The sequence below is a fragment of the Ixodes scapularis genome, unplaced genomic scaffold (genome assembly GCF_016920785.2).
Source record: "Ixodes scapularis isolate PalLabHiFi unplaced genomic scaffold, ASM1692078v2 PGA_scaffold7__128_contigs__length_106722199, whole genome shotgun sequence".
NCBI lineage: Eukaryota > Metazoa > Arthropoda > Arachnida > Ixodida > Ixodidae > Ixodes > Ixodes scapularis.
The window spans coordinates 41,243,022-41,255,579 of NW_024609882.1; positions in this window are offsets into that span (position 1 = coordinate 41,243,022).

Below are 12,558 nucleotides of genomic sequence, written 5' to 3' on the forward strand. Positions count from 1 at the left end.
CGCCGTGCCCACTCTTCGGTACCCACATATCGGTGGGTACCGAAGAAAACCTCAGCGAGCAATTTCTCGATTTTTTTTAAGAATCGACTGATAACCTCGCACGAAAAAATGCGCATTGCTCATAAAACCGAGGCATCCGCGTCGGTCTGTTGCAGCATTTTTTTTTTCATAAAGAATATGGGTGTGCGAATAAACGAAATTTATTTCGCGTTTATGATGTTTCACTATTTCTCAGAAACCGCGCGTGGCACGTTGTTTCCGGTGACTCGTCATCGAGCACTACGGGTCTTCTGTGCATGAAATGTTTTAACTTTAATTTCGCCCTTGCGATACGCAGAGCGATAATCAATGACAGCGCTGAAGAGATATCGCTGGAAACAACGTGCGAGTGACAGTGCTTTTTGTATCGAATGTGACGGCGCTTATAGCGCGCCACCGGCGAAACGCGGAACTCCCAGACGCGCCGCGCGATGGTCGAGCTCATCTTAGTAGGCCCCGCACTCTCGAACCCCGGTGCATTTTCATTAGTTCTCAGGGGCCCTCCAGGCGGAGCAGCCTGTATCAGCGGCCACGCGTTCCGGCGTTCGGGTTTCATTTCGTGCTGATTGTACCTGCACTTCCTGCACCGGTTAAGAAACGTGTAGGGCGGTGTACTTCCGGGCGTATTGTAAAATAATTTGTTAAAATAGTTTGTAGTTGGGCGAGCTGGTGAACGTTTGGATACATAGTTTTGCGAAAAAAAAAGACGGAAACAAGAGAGAGAACCAAACACGAGCGCAACTTACAGCCGTATTTAGGAAACCTTTTGAAAACATACAGATATATCGTCAACTTCAATGCGTCGACGCATGCGTCGTGTCACTATACACGCTCGTCACAGAAACTTATCAAGGAAGAGTTTCTTAGCATTATACAAACTTATCGAGGTGTCGCACACACATAGGTCGCCTTTCTTTTTGATAAAGAAGGCTTCCAACAGCTCACGTGCCCTTTGTCCCTTTATTCCGCCCAAAATTGCAGCGTCAGAAAAACGTGGCTCACACTTACAGTTTCTGCAGTGTGCAGATAAATGTGCCCCGTCATTAGTCTTTAAATTTTGAACATGTCACTGAGACGGTCGTATCTCAATACGTCTACCGGAAGTACACTTTTCTACGCCGGTGCAGAAGGTGCAGGTAAACCGAGCGCAGCCACTGTCTGTCGACTGTTTTTTTTTTTTTCTGTGCGATGTATTAGGAGCATGACCGAAGTTTTTATATTGGTTTTTCCTTCAATTTTCATTAATGTTTGCTTGTTACCCTATCTTGGACGAAATTGAGAGATTACCGCATGAGTGTGTCCGACCGAACTCCGTGGTCGTGTTGTTATCCTAAACTGTTAAGGATGCATATTAAGGAAGGCCAGTGTACCATAAATAATGGAATCATTCCTCCCCCCCTCCCCCCTCTCCAAATCTTTCATATATTTTCCTCGTACGATCCCGTGGCACGAAGAAAATAAAACTGAGGTTCACCCCAGGGATACATTTTTGTTGAAGCCAAACGTGATTTCGGGGTAACTCTTTCCCGCTTTTTAAGAACAGCTAGTATGGTGCATACGTTTTTCAGCTTGATGGCCTCACTTACGAGTCTGCTGAGTTTAAGGGATTAACCCGCATTAATTGTCAAAGTTTCTTTTACATCTCTTAAGGTTTTTGCAAAATCAGAGCATGGAATGACGATTGCGTTCAAGACTCAAAAGTGGATTGTGTGCTGTGCTTTAGGTAAATGCAAAACGTTTTTTTTTTTTCTTCTTTTTGTTCTTTTACGTGCCAGCTGCAAACGCGCACATGTACGTCATGGGGCACAACTTTGCATCCCTTGACGTCTTGGGAAGAGATGGATGAAATAATTTAACTATGTTCGTGATTATCTGTATACCGTTATAGACTTATGAAGCTAAATAAAACGAATACTTTCGAATCTGTAGGACACGCAGATGGGTTTGTGTCCATAACTGTTGTATTTAAGTAAAATGTTTTAATGAAACCGAATACTTCTATGGAGAAAAATAACGAATCGAGCAACCTGGCCTTCTTCGCTTGTTCGGTTGTCAATTGCAAACGTGTTATCATTTGGTCTATGTTATTTTACAAAAAGAGAATTGTTATCGTGGCATTGACTGAATGATGAAGGATACGACGAAAAATTAGCAGGCGTTCTCCCAACATAATTGGTCTGGATATGGTATCCTGTACTATTTAGTTTTAATGACACCATTGAGGATGCCTTTGTTTACTTGTTACTAACTCATCACGGTAAATGGTAAAGCGTCTTATGTAATTCAAGCTGGTGCGCGAGCAGAAACTGCGGGAGAGGAGAAGATGAGAGCGTGAGATGACGTTAGAGCGACGACCTGTGCCGTCACTGCGCACTCTCATGTCCTCCTCTTCTACAGTTTCTGCCCGTATTGCTTCCACACCGGAAGTCAGCAAATACCACCCATTGAGCAAGAATGGCCGTGAGGTTTACAACAGCTGTAAACTCACCCCGATGCTGGCAACATTGAGAAACGGCTTCGTGCGGCGAAAGAATTCGGCTTGTCTGGAATGGTCGCCATCACTGCGCGCTCTTAGATTAGAATTCGAGCCGTGCTCGACAACATATCGACCGGAGCTTTATTACCCCGACTATACGACCGAGACAAAAGGGGCGGCGGGGACAATTTGGGCTAGCTCGTTTCAGGAGACGACATGCAAACGGTTCGCAGTCAACATTCAAACGGGGTCCTAACTTTGGGGGAAAGCGTCCTCTGAGGCAATCCAAATGTACGCGCATGGCTCGGGAAATATGCTGTTACAGCATAAACTTATTATGGAGATGCATTTGTTGTATCAGCGGAGAGACTCTAGTGTCATTACAGTGGGATGTGATGGTGTCTGAGTATAGCTTTGATGGTCGCTGGTGGTGTTGTGCAAGGGCATAGTAACCAAAAAGCCTTGAATACGCACGTTTTCTGCTAGAGTTACTATCATGTATTGCAGAGGAAATCGAGCTGTAGGGGTGAACTTTTTTGCTTATTTTTCTACACAATTTACTGTTCATGGAGATAAGAAACTCTGAGATCAGGTACGTTTCAGTTAGAAACAAATACAAAATGCAATTCGGTGAATACAAAGCGCAATGTAGACGATTTTTAAGACAAGGGTTTGAAGGTGAGATATTTTAGTGCTTATGTTGGTACCCGAAAAAGCTTTTGCTACATCATGTGCTTTTGCACTAGGTTATAGGTTATTGCTTTGTGATAACTGTGTTCAGCATTCTAAATCACTTCAGAACATAGGTGCTGCGAGTGCATTCGCGTAGATAAATCAGTGCATAGAATGCACGAAGTCATGCTTAACCAGCGCAGCTTCCTACACTTCGTATGCCTCTAATCGTCCTCTCTTGTTCCTTGATCATAAGCAAAAACATAAAAAGGTATTTACTTGCAAAACAAAAAGGTATTTACTTGCAAAACAAAAAGGTATTTACTTGCAAAACAAAAATTATTCTGATCGCGTGAACCTCTAAAGAATAAATTTCTACTTTTTGCTTTATTTTAAGTTTTACAAGTACTTCTTTTTTTTTTTTTATCTAACTCAATAGCAGTCACTACAACTCATGAACATACATGCCTTCTCTAATTAACGCATTGCATTGAATTTATGCCTTCCTGTGACTTCAAAGCAATTTTGCGTGGAACCTAATTTAATAAATATTTCCAATTAGTTAGAAATACATCATTTGGTGCAACCAACTCCCAGCGTTTTTCGGGCGCTGGTAGTTGGTTTTTCTGGCGGCAAGCTATAGCTTGCCCTACGCAGAAATACACTAACTTCACTCTTTAGAGCGCTATTTCTAATTTATAGATGCCAATATCAATACTAGTGAAAGCAAACAGGCGCAATAAAAATGCTTGTAAAGCAGCGAATACGCCCGACGAGCTACAATCTAAAAGTAACAAGATCTCTCGTCTTGGACAGACACCAGCGAGGGGCTGTTGGCATCGACGTGTTCGCTAATGGTTTTCTGTGAGCACGAAGAACCAAGTTGTTTGTTTTTCTCCTGGCCAAGTCCCGAAATCCTTCACCAGCCGGAACGAAGCAATAAAGAAATATCGGGGAAAATCCATAAATAAACACAAATTTCAGATTACGGGAATATAAGAAAGCGAGTAACTTCAGTCGCGTGTTTGGAGAAAGCAAATACCTTTAATCAGTCCAGCGATGATTTGGGAAAGGGTTGAACGGCTGCTGCGGGCCTTTTTTTTTTTTTATTGGCAACACTTGAGTCTCGCTTCACGGGTGATTTCTTTTTTTAATTGGTGGTAATGTGCGCGTTGTGACTACTGTGCATTAATCAATTTTGGCATGTGCTAGCAGCAGTTCTTCAGCAAAGCAAGCTATGAGCAGCAATGCTGCTTGCAGACCATCGTGCGAACGTGAACTAAAGTGCATTTCTTTCCTCTGTTATAAGTGAAAACTTTTGTAGCCGAACACGGGGCCGTTCGTAAACGTCCGCTCACAAACATCTTACAAGTGCTTCAACAACGAATTACGTAAATGCTAAAATGGGCTTTATTTATTTCATATCAATGAACCACACAGGTCGGGAACTAATCAATCAAATACTACTAATTCATTTTTAATTCAATATGAATAATCAACGATTATTTAAAATTTACACACACAATAATGCTATGGAAAATATAAATGAACTTTCTTTTTTTTTAGAAACATGATTATAGTTTAATTTTAATAAAATAAAGTTGAAAGAAGACGCCTTACTTTTTTGGGAGGAACTGGAGGAACTGATTTTTAAAAAAAATTCCGTTAAGCATGAACTGAAGGCCGACATTGGATGTACCTTCTTTACACACAATGAGATAGCCGCATTTGCTCATGGGCACGTAGACAGTCCCCTGGGCAGTAATGGCCTTAATTAAGTACGAATACAACGCGCCTTATAGCAGTTGAAAATGGATGTCATATACGCGGATTAATTATTCTGTTATGGCCATTTTATGATAAAGCAGCCGGCAACCTGGCCTTTTTTTTTTTTTGCGATCAAAATTACCAAGTAGCCGATGCTTAATTCAATAAACCGTTCTGGGCTTGTGCAAGTGATTACGCGGCAATTCCAACACTACACCAGCTGTCTGCGTGAGACTCGTGAATTTGCTAAACGCAGATTTGCCGAATTACAAAAGAAGCTGCATTAAAGGACACATGCAAAGGAAAAAAAACATTTTTTTTTAAACCGCTTAGATGGAAAAAGGACGCCATAAAACGATTTTACAACGAAGAAAAAAAATTTTAGAGCTATATTTACGGCGTAAAACGAATTTGTAGTTGGCGCCCGCGGGCACCGCGGAAAAGTGGTCCATATTTATCACATGACTGGTCTTTATTTATCACGTGGTGCTTGCGTTCTTTCGGAAGCTTCCTATGGCCTCTAAAAGTAACTTATTCATCTTTGTTTGAAGTATAACAAAAAACTAAGATGAATAAGTAACTTTTAGAGCCCAAAGGAAACTCCTGAAAAAGCGCAAGCAGACGTGATAGACCCGTGCGCCGGCTAGACGACGGCGGCGGCGCCCCGAAGCAGACGAACTTGTGCGGCGGCGGCGACGGCGGCGTGGAGAAACGCGTTGAAGCAGCGTTCGCACAACGCTCAGCGTGCGGCGGCGACGCAGCGCGGCGGCGCGCGGGCCTACCACGTGACCAGCGGCGGCTCCCGCGAGTGCCAACTACAAATTCGTATAGCGCCGTAAATATAGCTCTAAACTTTTTTTTCTTCGTTGTAAAATCGTTTTATGACATCCTTTTTCCATCTAAGCTGTCTAAAAAATTTTTTTTTTTTCCTTTGCACGTGTCCTTTAATAACGGCACGAGAGCCACCGTGGGCATTCGAGCGACACAGTGCGCCATTTTTTCCCTCACTCTATACTATAAGACGGTCTGTCGTATCGTCTGTCCGAGTATAAGTGACGATATAATTGAGTGGCAATATGACAAAGAGCATTTGAACAAGCTAATTGGTACGCAACATGTTGTGCTGATTCATTCATTAAACTTTCGAATGAATATGTGATGCGAGTGGGACGGCAAACATTATTATAAGTCTTTTGACAAGAATTGGTTTTTTAACGGTACTGTAAACCAATCCGAGCACAAAATATTATTCAAAAACAGTTTTTTTTTACGTTTATGTGCGAATAAAATGGCTGCAAATACGCTACATCGGGTGTGTTAGAGAGAAATGTTTGTTTGTCATCGCTTTGCAGAAAAAAAAGAGAGATTGATGGTGGCAGAAAATTTCTGGAAACCACAGGGATGATTATGAATCCGTAGCATTTATTGTTGTACGCACGGGCGGAAGTGTTCCGTTCCCCGCTAAATTTAGCGAGTAACCTGAACTGGTGCATAGGTCACGTAATGTAAGCTTTTCGCTACATTTAGGGCAAACTCTCTTCGCTACATTCATCTATTATCCCTCTCTCTCTCTCTCTCTCTCTCTCTCCTTTTCTCCTTCTCTGAGGGGGAGGGGGGGGGGGGAACTGAATTGGTCAATGTACCGCTAAATTTAGCGGGAAAGCAAAATTGGCGCATAGGTCACATGAATTCGATTTTTCGCTAAATATAGCGGGGAACCTGATTCCGCTAAATTTTAGCGGAGAACCTCAATTGGCGCATAGGTCACGTGAAGTCAATTTTCTGGTAAACTTAACGAAAAATTTACTACATTAGAGGCGACATACATAGGCAGAAATCTGTGATATGTAGCTTAATAATACTATCGCATTAAAAACTATAGCAGGTACTATACTCCGTCCACCCTTAAGTTGAGACTAGAAGCTCCGCCTTCAGCGCGAGCTGGCTGGCTTCTGCAGTGCTTTGACCGCGCGTTCACACTTGTGTTAGCAAGGGCAGAAAGCTCGCGCGGACGACGGAGTTTCTGGTCACAGCTTAAAGGGGTAGTGAAACGAAATTTTAGCGCCGATCTTGTTGCATAAATATGGGCTAGGGACAGGCACCACCTCGGAAATATAAATATTGCGCTGTAAAACACAGGAGAACTAATTTTAAACATAATTAAACGATTTCAAATTCTCATCTGGTGGATGGGGGGAAAGTTCTCGTGACATCACTTGTGCCAAAATAGCAGCGCCGTTCTGCGGCAATACGGCGTGCCGGCAGAATTCGCCTAGGCGTGAACGCGTTTGCAAAGCCTTGGCGGAGAAAGCCAAAGCGTAGTTGGCCACAGTGAGCTCGTTCTCGTTGCGGCTCTTTGCACGACACGGCCCAAGCATGCTTCTGGCACGGCCGGTATTAGTTGCTGCGAGTCGCGAGCTGCAAGCCGACGTTAAAAAGGATATGTTTGAACTACGAGGGTGTCAGCAAGAGCCACGGAAAAGCCAAATACCTGTTCACACTCGGAGCGGACACGCGCGTTTGATCGAAGTGCTGGATTCGCTCTGTTAGACCGCGTTTCGGTAAGCGCTTCTGGACCGATCTTTTACGATTGCAACTCGATACTGACATGACACTCGGCAAAGAAAGGTTAGACCGACATCGCGTAGCTCCCACAAACTGCTATAGCTCGACACTGACGTAGCGTCGAGTCAGAATAAAAATGGCATACTAATAACAGAGTGTACATACCGAGTTGCCAAGGTAATCCGTATGGCGTTTATTTGAGCTCTATATCACACAAAACAAGGAGATAGAATCAATGAGAGTCCCTTTTCGACGACAGCGTTCGTCACCGCTGTCTCGGAAAACAAGGAGATCGAGATGACAAGGGGAAAATATTGACCTCTGAAATTTAGTTCAGGGATCAAACTACTCATCCGGTAAGGGTCCACAAGGGTCGAGCGAGCATATTCCATTCAGCAGGCCAGCCGGTCATGGACAGACGGTCTTGGCCAAGGACCGCCGGAGCAACGGTGCGCCGAGTCGATGTTGCTGCTAGGCCTACTATATTCTGCCGAGCTCGCTCGGTCGGCAGAATTGTGGCTGTTGTAGCTCTTCTCGTGTGTTTGTGGATCCTGCGTTCTTGATCGTCGTGGTCTGTTTTAAGTACTCCTTCCTTTTTTCTTGCTGGTTGAAGTCGGGACGCACGAGAAGAGCACGAAGAAAAATAAATGTCCGTTGGTGGCCGATACCAAGTACCTGAGCGACGCTGTCGGCCTTGTTGATTTGATCGCAAAAAGTGCGTAAGACAGCTTCGGAGCTGTCGTAGGATTCTGTCGTAACCTGCGCAAAGGTTACGACAATTTCGTCTCGAGAGCACGGGTTTTCTCCCAAATTTGTCGTACGCACTTTTTTCGTCGTGAATTCGCTTTGAGAATCCGGCCTCAGAGCTGGTTTTGTCAGTGCTGCCGTGGTTGCCGACTTGCCGTGGTCCCGTGGTGCAGCGTGCGTGCAGCCCTTGCACATCTCAAACGGCCACGTTGTCACAGGCCGTAAATCGTCGACGCGCCACCAAGTGGCAACGCTCGTAACCACAACATTCACGCCGTAGCCTTTCCCGACTGGCACAAGTGATGTCACGAATGCGCCCAATATCCCAACACGCATCGCGCTCTCCGATGGCCGATTTTTGAGCGCGCGCCCAATCGGGCCCATTAGGGTGAAAAATATAGCCCTCCGTTCAAAATACAAACGCGCGATTATGATTTATGAATATCATTGATCATATTGAACCTATTTCTGACCATAATAGGTGTATTTCAAGTTTCGCTTCAGTATCCCTTTAAGGGTGTATGGTAAAGCCCCTTGGATGCGTTCGCTTAGCAAGGAGCATCAAATGCGGCAATGCACAAGTTGCGTGCCTCGTGCTGTCTTTGGAAGGAAACGGTGGTGCTGCATTCAAATGAGCGGCATTCGGAAGTGGATGGTGGTGGAACACTCGCTCTTGCTGCGTGTCTTGCGCGTTCCCGGAACAGTGGTTGGCAGTACCTGTGAGAAACACCACACGCGAATTTATTCACAGGACTTTAGATACAACATTGAACACAACTTTTTCTAACATTTCCCAAGAAGTGAAAACCGCTGGATCACACTTGCGATCGGCGCTCAATGCGAACGAGCGCACGGGTACCATTGCTTTAGCTTTATTGATTAGAAAAGCTGTCCATAGGTATAGCAGTGTCTAGCGCACACTAGCTTGGAGCACGTGGAACGAAAGCTCACGCTGAAGAACTCAGGGATCCTGGATTCAATCCCCACTCCTGCCTGTTTCAATCAGGATGATCATCATACCAGCGTGCAGTCGTGTATTACTACTGCGTGGTGCACGTTAAAGCGGTTGTACCGCAATGGCTGAATTGCTCATCTACAGCTAAGACACAAGTCGCTCGTTGAAGGCAGACTGACTCCAAGGCTGTGTAACTATACACAACCAATGTTTTTTAGTGGTGCTCAAAAACGAAAACAAGGTGTAGTGGAGTACGTGCTATGGCGCTTCAAATGTTTCCTGCAATTCATACAGCGCCTGGCACCAACGTTGTGCTTTAGCTGTTCGAACTAAATTTCCTGAAGAGCTCGGACGTTTCCCACAAGACTGTTTTTTTAGTACACCATCTGTTTATTATAGGGTAAAGCTGATCCTTTCTGCGCAAATAGGCGGTTTGTCCGATGTGGAGCACATGGAAAGAGTATACAAGACCTAGGGTATGACTCAACAGAGACTACTGGTTTTTACACTTTTAGAGATGCCGGTGTATGATGCAGCTTTTGCTGTTATAGTTTTCGCAAATCTCCTTCTGCTGTTTGCTCTTGGTGAACTTCTGTCGGAAGCTTATGTCCTAACCTTTATTCTGCACTTTCTTCACATCTATTACTATGTGCCATCGGCGGCGTTAATGGACGCACGCTCATTCTTAAAAGCTGAGGTGTGCATGAAGCATTCAAAATGGAGAGATGGGTATAGATCACTCCTCTCTTCATCTATCCAGTTGTATACGTGCGAGCTTTCTTCCGCGCAGCGGCTTCCGCTCTCGAAGTCGAGACGCCTGAAACTAAATCCAGTGAGAAGAAAGAAAGAAAGAGGGTTGGGGAAGTACAGAAAATAATAATAATAAGAAAACATAATACAATTTTGAAACATCCTTCGTTTTCCCCGCTTAAACCTCGCTGACGTGACATTTTCCTGAAACACGGAAGAAGTCAGAGAAGTTCGGATGGCGGGGTCTATGCAAAAAAGTTACCGAGGCGGCTGAGTGATACAAGGTTCGCATAAAAACAACCAACATAATGCAACAAAAACGCAAAACGAACTCTGGAAAGTAGAAGGCGGTGAGATGTGCAGAGTGACTTCGATTTCGATTCTGTTTAAATTTCTCTCACATTTCGGAAATGAAATCCTTTCTTGTGCAACCAAGTTTTTACTCTGTACTGATGTGGTGGTAGGCTTTTCATGCAAATTTTACAAAATTTTGTGTTTTACTTTTTGTGCATCAAAATTTATTTTCTTTTTTGTATTTCTGGTCTTCTTTTATGGTTCATTTGTGTCATGTGCTACAAAAAAAAGGACGACTAATAACAAAACGTCGACAGTTGAACATACAATAGGCAGATGAGAATTTTCTTGTAAAAATTTCAAAATAAATATTTAAAAAAGGGATTTTTATTCTTGAGTTGCGAACTGGCATTTAGACCGCGGCCTTATTTCTGCTTCTCCTAAACCCTTTTCCCTGTCTCATGGCTATAATACACTCGCTTGACTTACTGGGAAGTGCGACCTTAGCCAAATTTCAATCTTTTTTTCTTTCTTTTTAGACACAGAGAAGAAAAAATCTTGACGAATTAAAGACAGATTGTCCTAATGTTCAAGCCGAAAAACTCGGAAGTCGCATCCCCTTAGACAATAAACAAAATAAAAGCAAATTTGAAAAAAAATGCTGTACTTTTTTTCTTTTCATTGTGTCAGTCCTTCGGCATTACTGCTACAAAGCTCAATTGAATTTCTCTCGGGTGTTTGCAATATGTTGCATTCTTGTGTTCTTTTTTAGTGATGAGGTGTGAACTGAATCTTTGGAGTGTGTCACCCGTTTTGTCAGGTCGACAGAAACTTGCATTCGATTTAACTCTAGTAGAGTTCTGTTTCGCTGCTCGGCGATCTCTTTGCAAAGGAAGGTCTTTTGTGAGAGTTTTTCGCGGATGTGGACAATCAGCCGACGGGGAGTGTCAGTCAGACTTCAGACGCTTCTGGTAGAAACGACACCGTTTTACTTTTTGAGTATAATAAGATTGCGTTCGGCTCCAATAGTGGGCATTTTGTATTATTTTTGTGAAGCTGTAACCATTATATGCCGTGACGTGAGGTGTATTCGTAGACGATTACGTGAGATCTACATATGAAATAACCGAGAAAAAACGATTAATATGTATGTGGTTTTAGGTTCGCGATAAAATCGAACAATTTTCGCCTTAAAGTTGGCTGGATAAAATCAAAACCCGGTTTCAATATGGTACTGAAATCTCAAAAAAGTTTAAATCTCGTCAAAACCTGGTCGCGGCCACTTGTGATTTAATGTATGGCTTCGTCTTTGCATACACGTTTGCAAGTCCGTCCACTGGTCACCGCCATTTTGCAGCATGCATCTTTACCAATCTAGGTTGGTGCCCTTCAAAACAAAAAAAAAGGCTTGAGGTACGCCTAAGCCTGAGCTGTGAATCCTAAAGCATGCGTTCTTTTTCTCCCGTATTTCCTTTGTGGGGTATTTGCGTCGGCCGTGCGCGCGCTCTCCCAGCACTCTTTGCAGCTCTGACCTTGGACACTCCATGTTAACGGCGCGCTGACGGACACGCAGCGCCATGGGGTGAGTGGTTGTTGAAACTGACGCGCAGCGGCCAATGGGAGCCTTGATACGCGCGTCAGCCAATGGGACCGAAGGCGAAATCCATCAGCTTTACTCCTCTCCTTTGGGATCGGAGAAACTATAGTGCGTCGTCTAGGCTTTGCACGTAGTTTTATAGCTGGGAGCTGGCTTCTTTTGGACAAATGATTTAAGGTGCCGTTTAGCGCGGATTCAACGCTGACGACATCGGCTCGCCTCATAGGACGGTTAATGCTTTCGCATTAATAAATGGTTGCGGGATGAATTGTAGAAGACGTATTTGTTGTATAGTGCGGCAGCTTGCACCACGTCGCCTTTAGTGTTAGGTGATTCATCCACGAACCGTAGCATGTTTTCGAGCGCGGTTGCTTAAAAGCGTACATAAACGATGCTTTTTGAAGTTTCCAAACCATATTTAAACCAGTGTTGTAGGCATTACAAAAAAAAAAAAAGAAAAGAAGTGCGTTCCTCGTTACTTGCAAATAGAAGAAACGCTACTCCAACCTTGTGACCTCAAAATGAAAGAAACATATTACTTTTACCGTTACCGTTACCGATCGTTACCGAATTAACGGCAACAACGTTTCTATTTTTTTTTTCTTTTTTGGTGACAGCGTTTTTGATATTTGAATTAATGGGGCGGGCATTGGGGTTTTTCTAAAGTGGAAATGTTTGCTTGGTGAACAGAAGGGA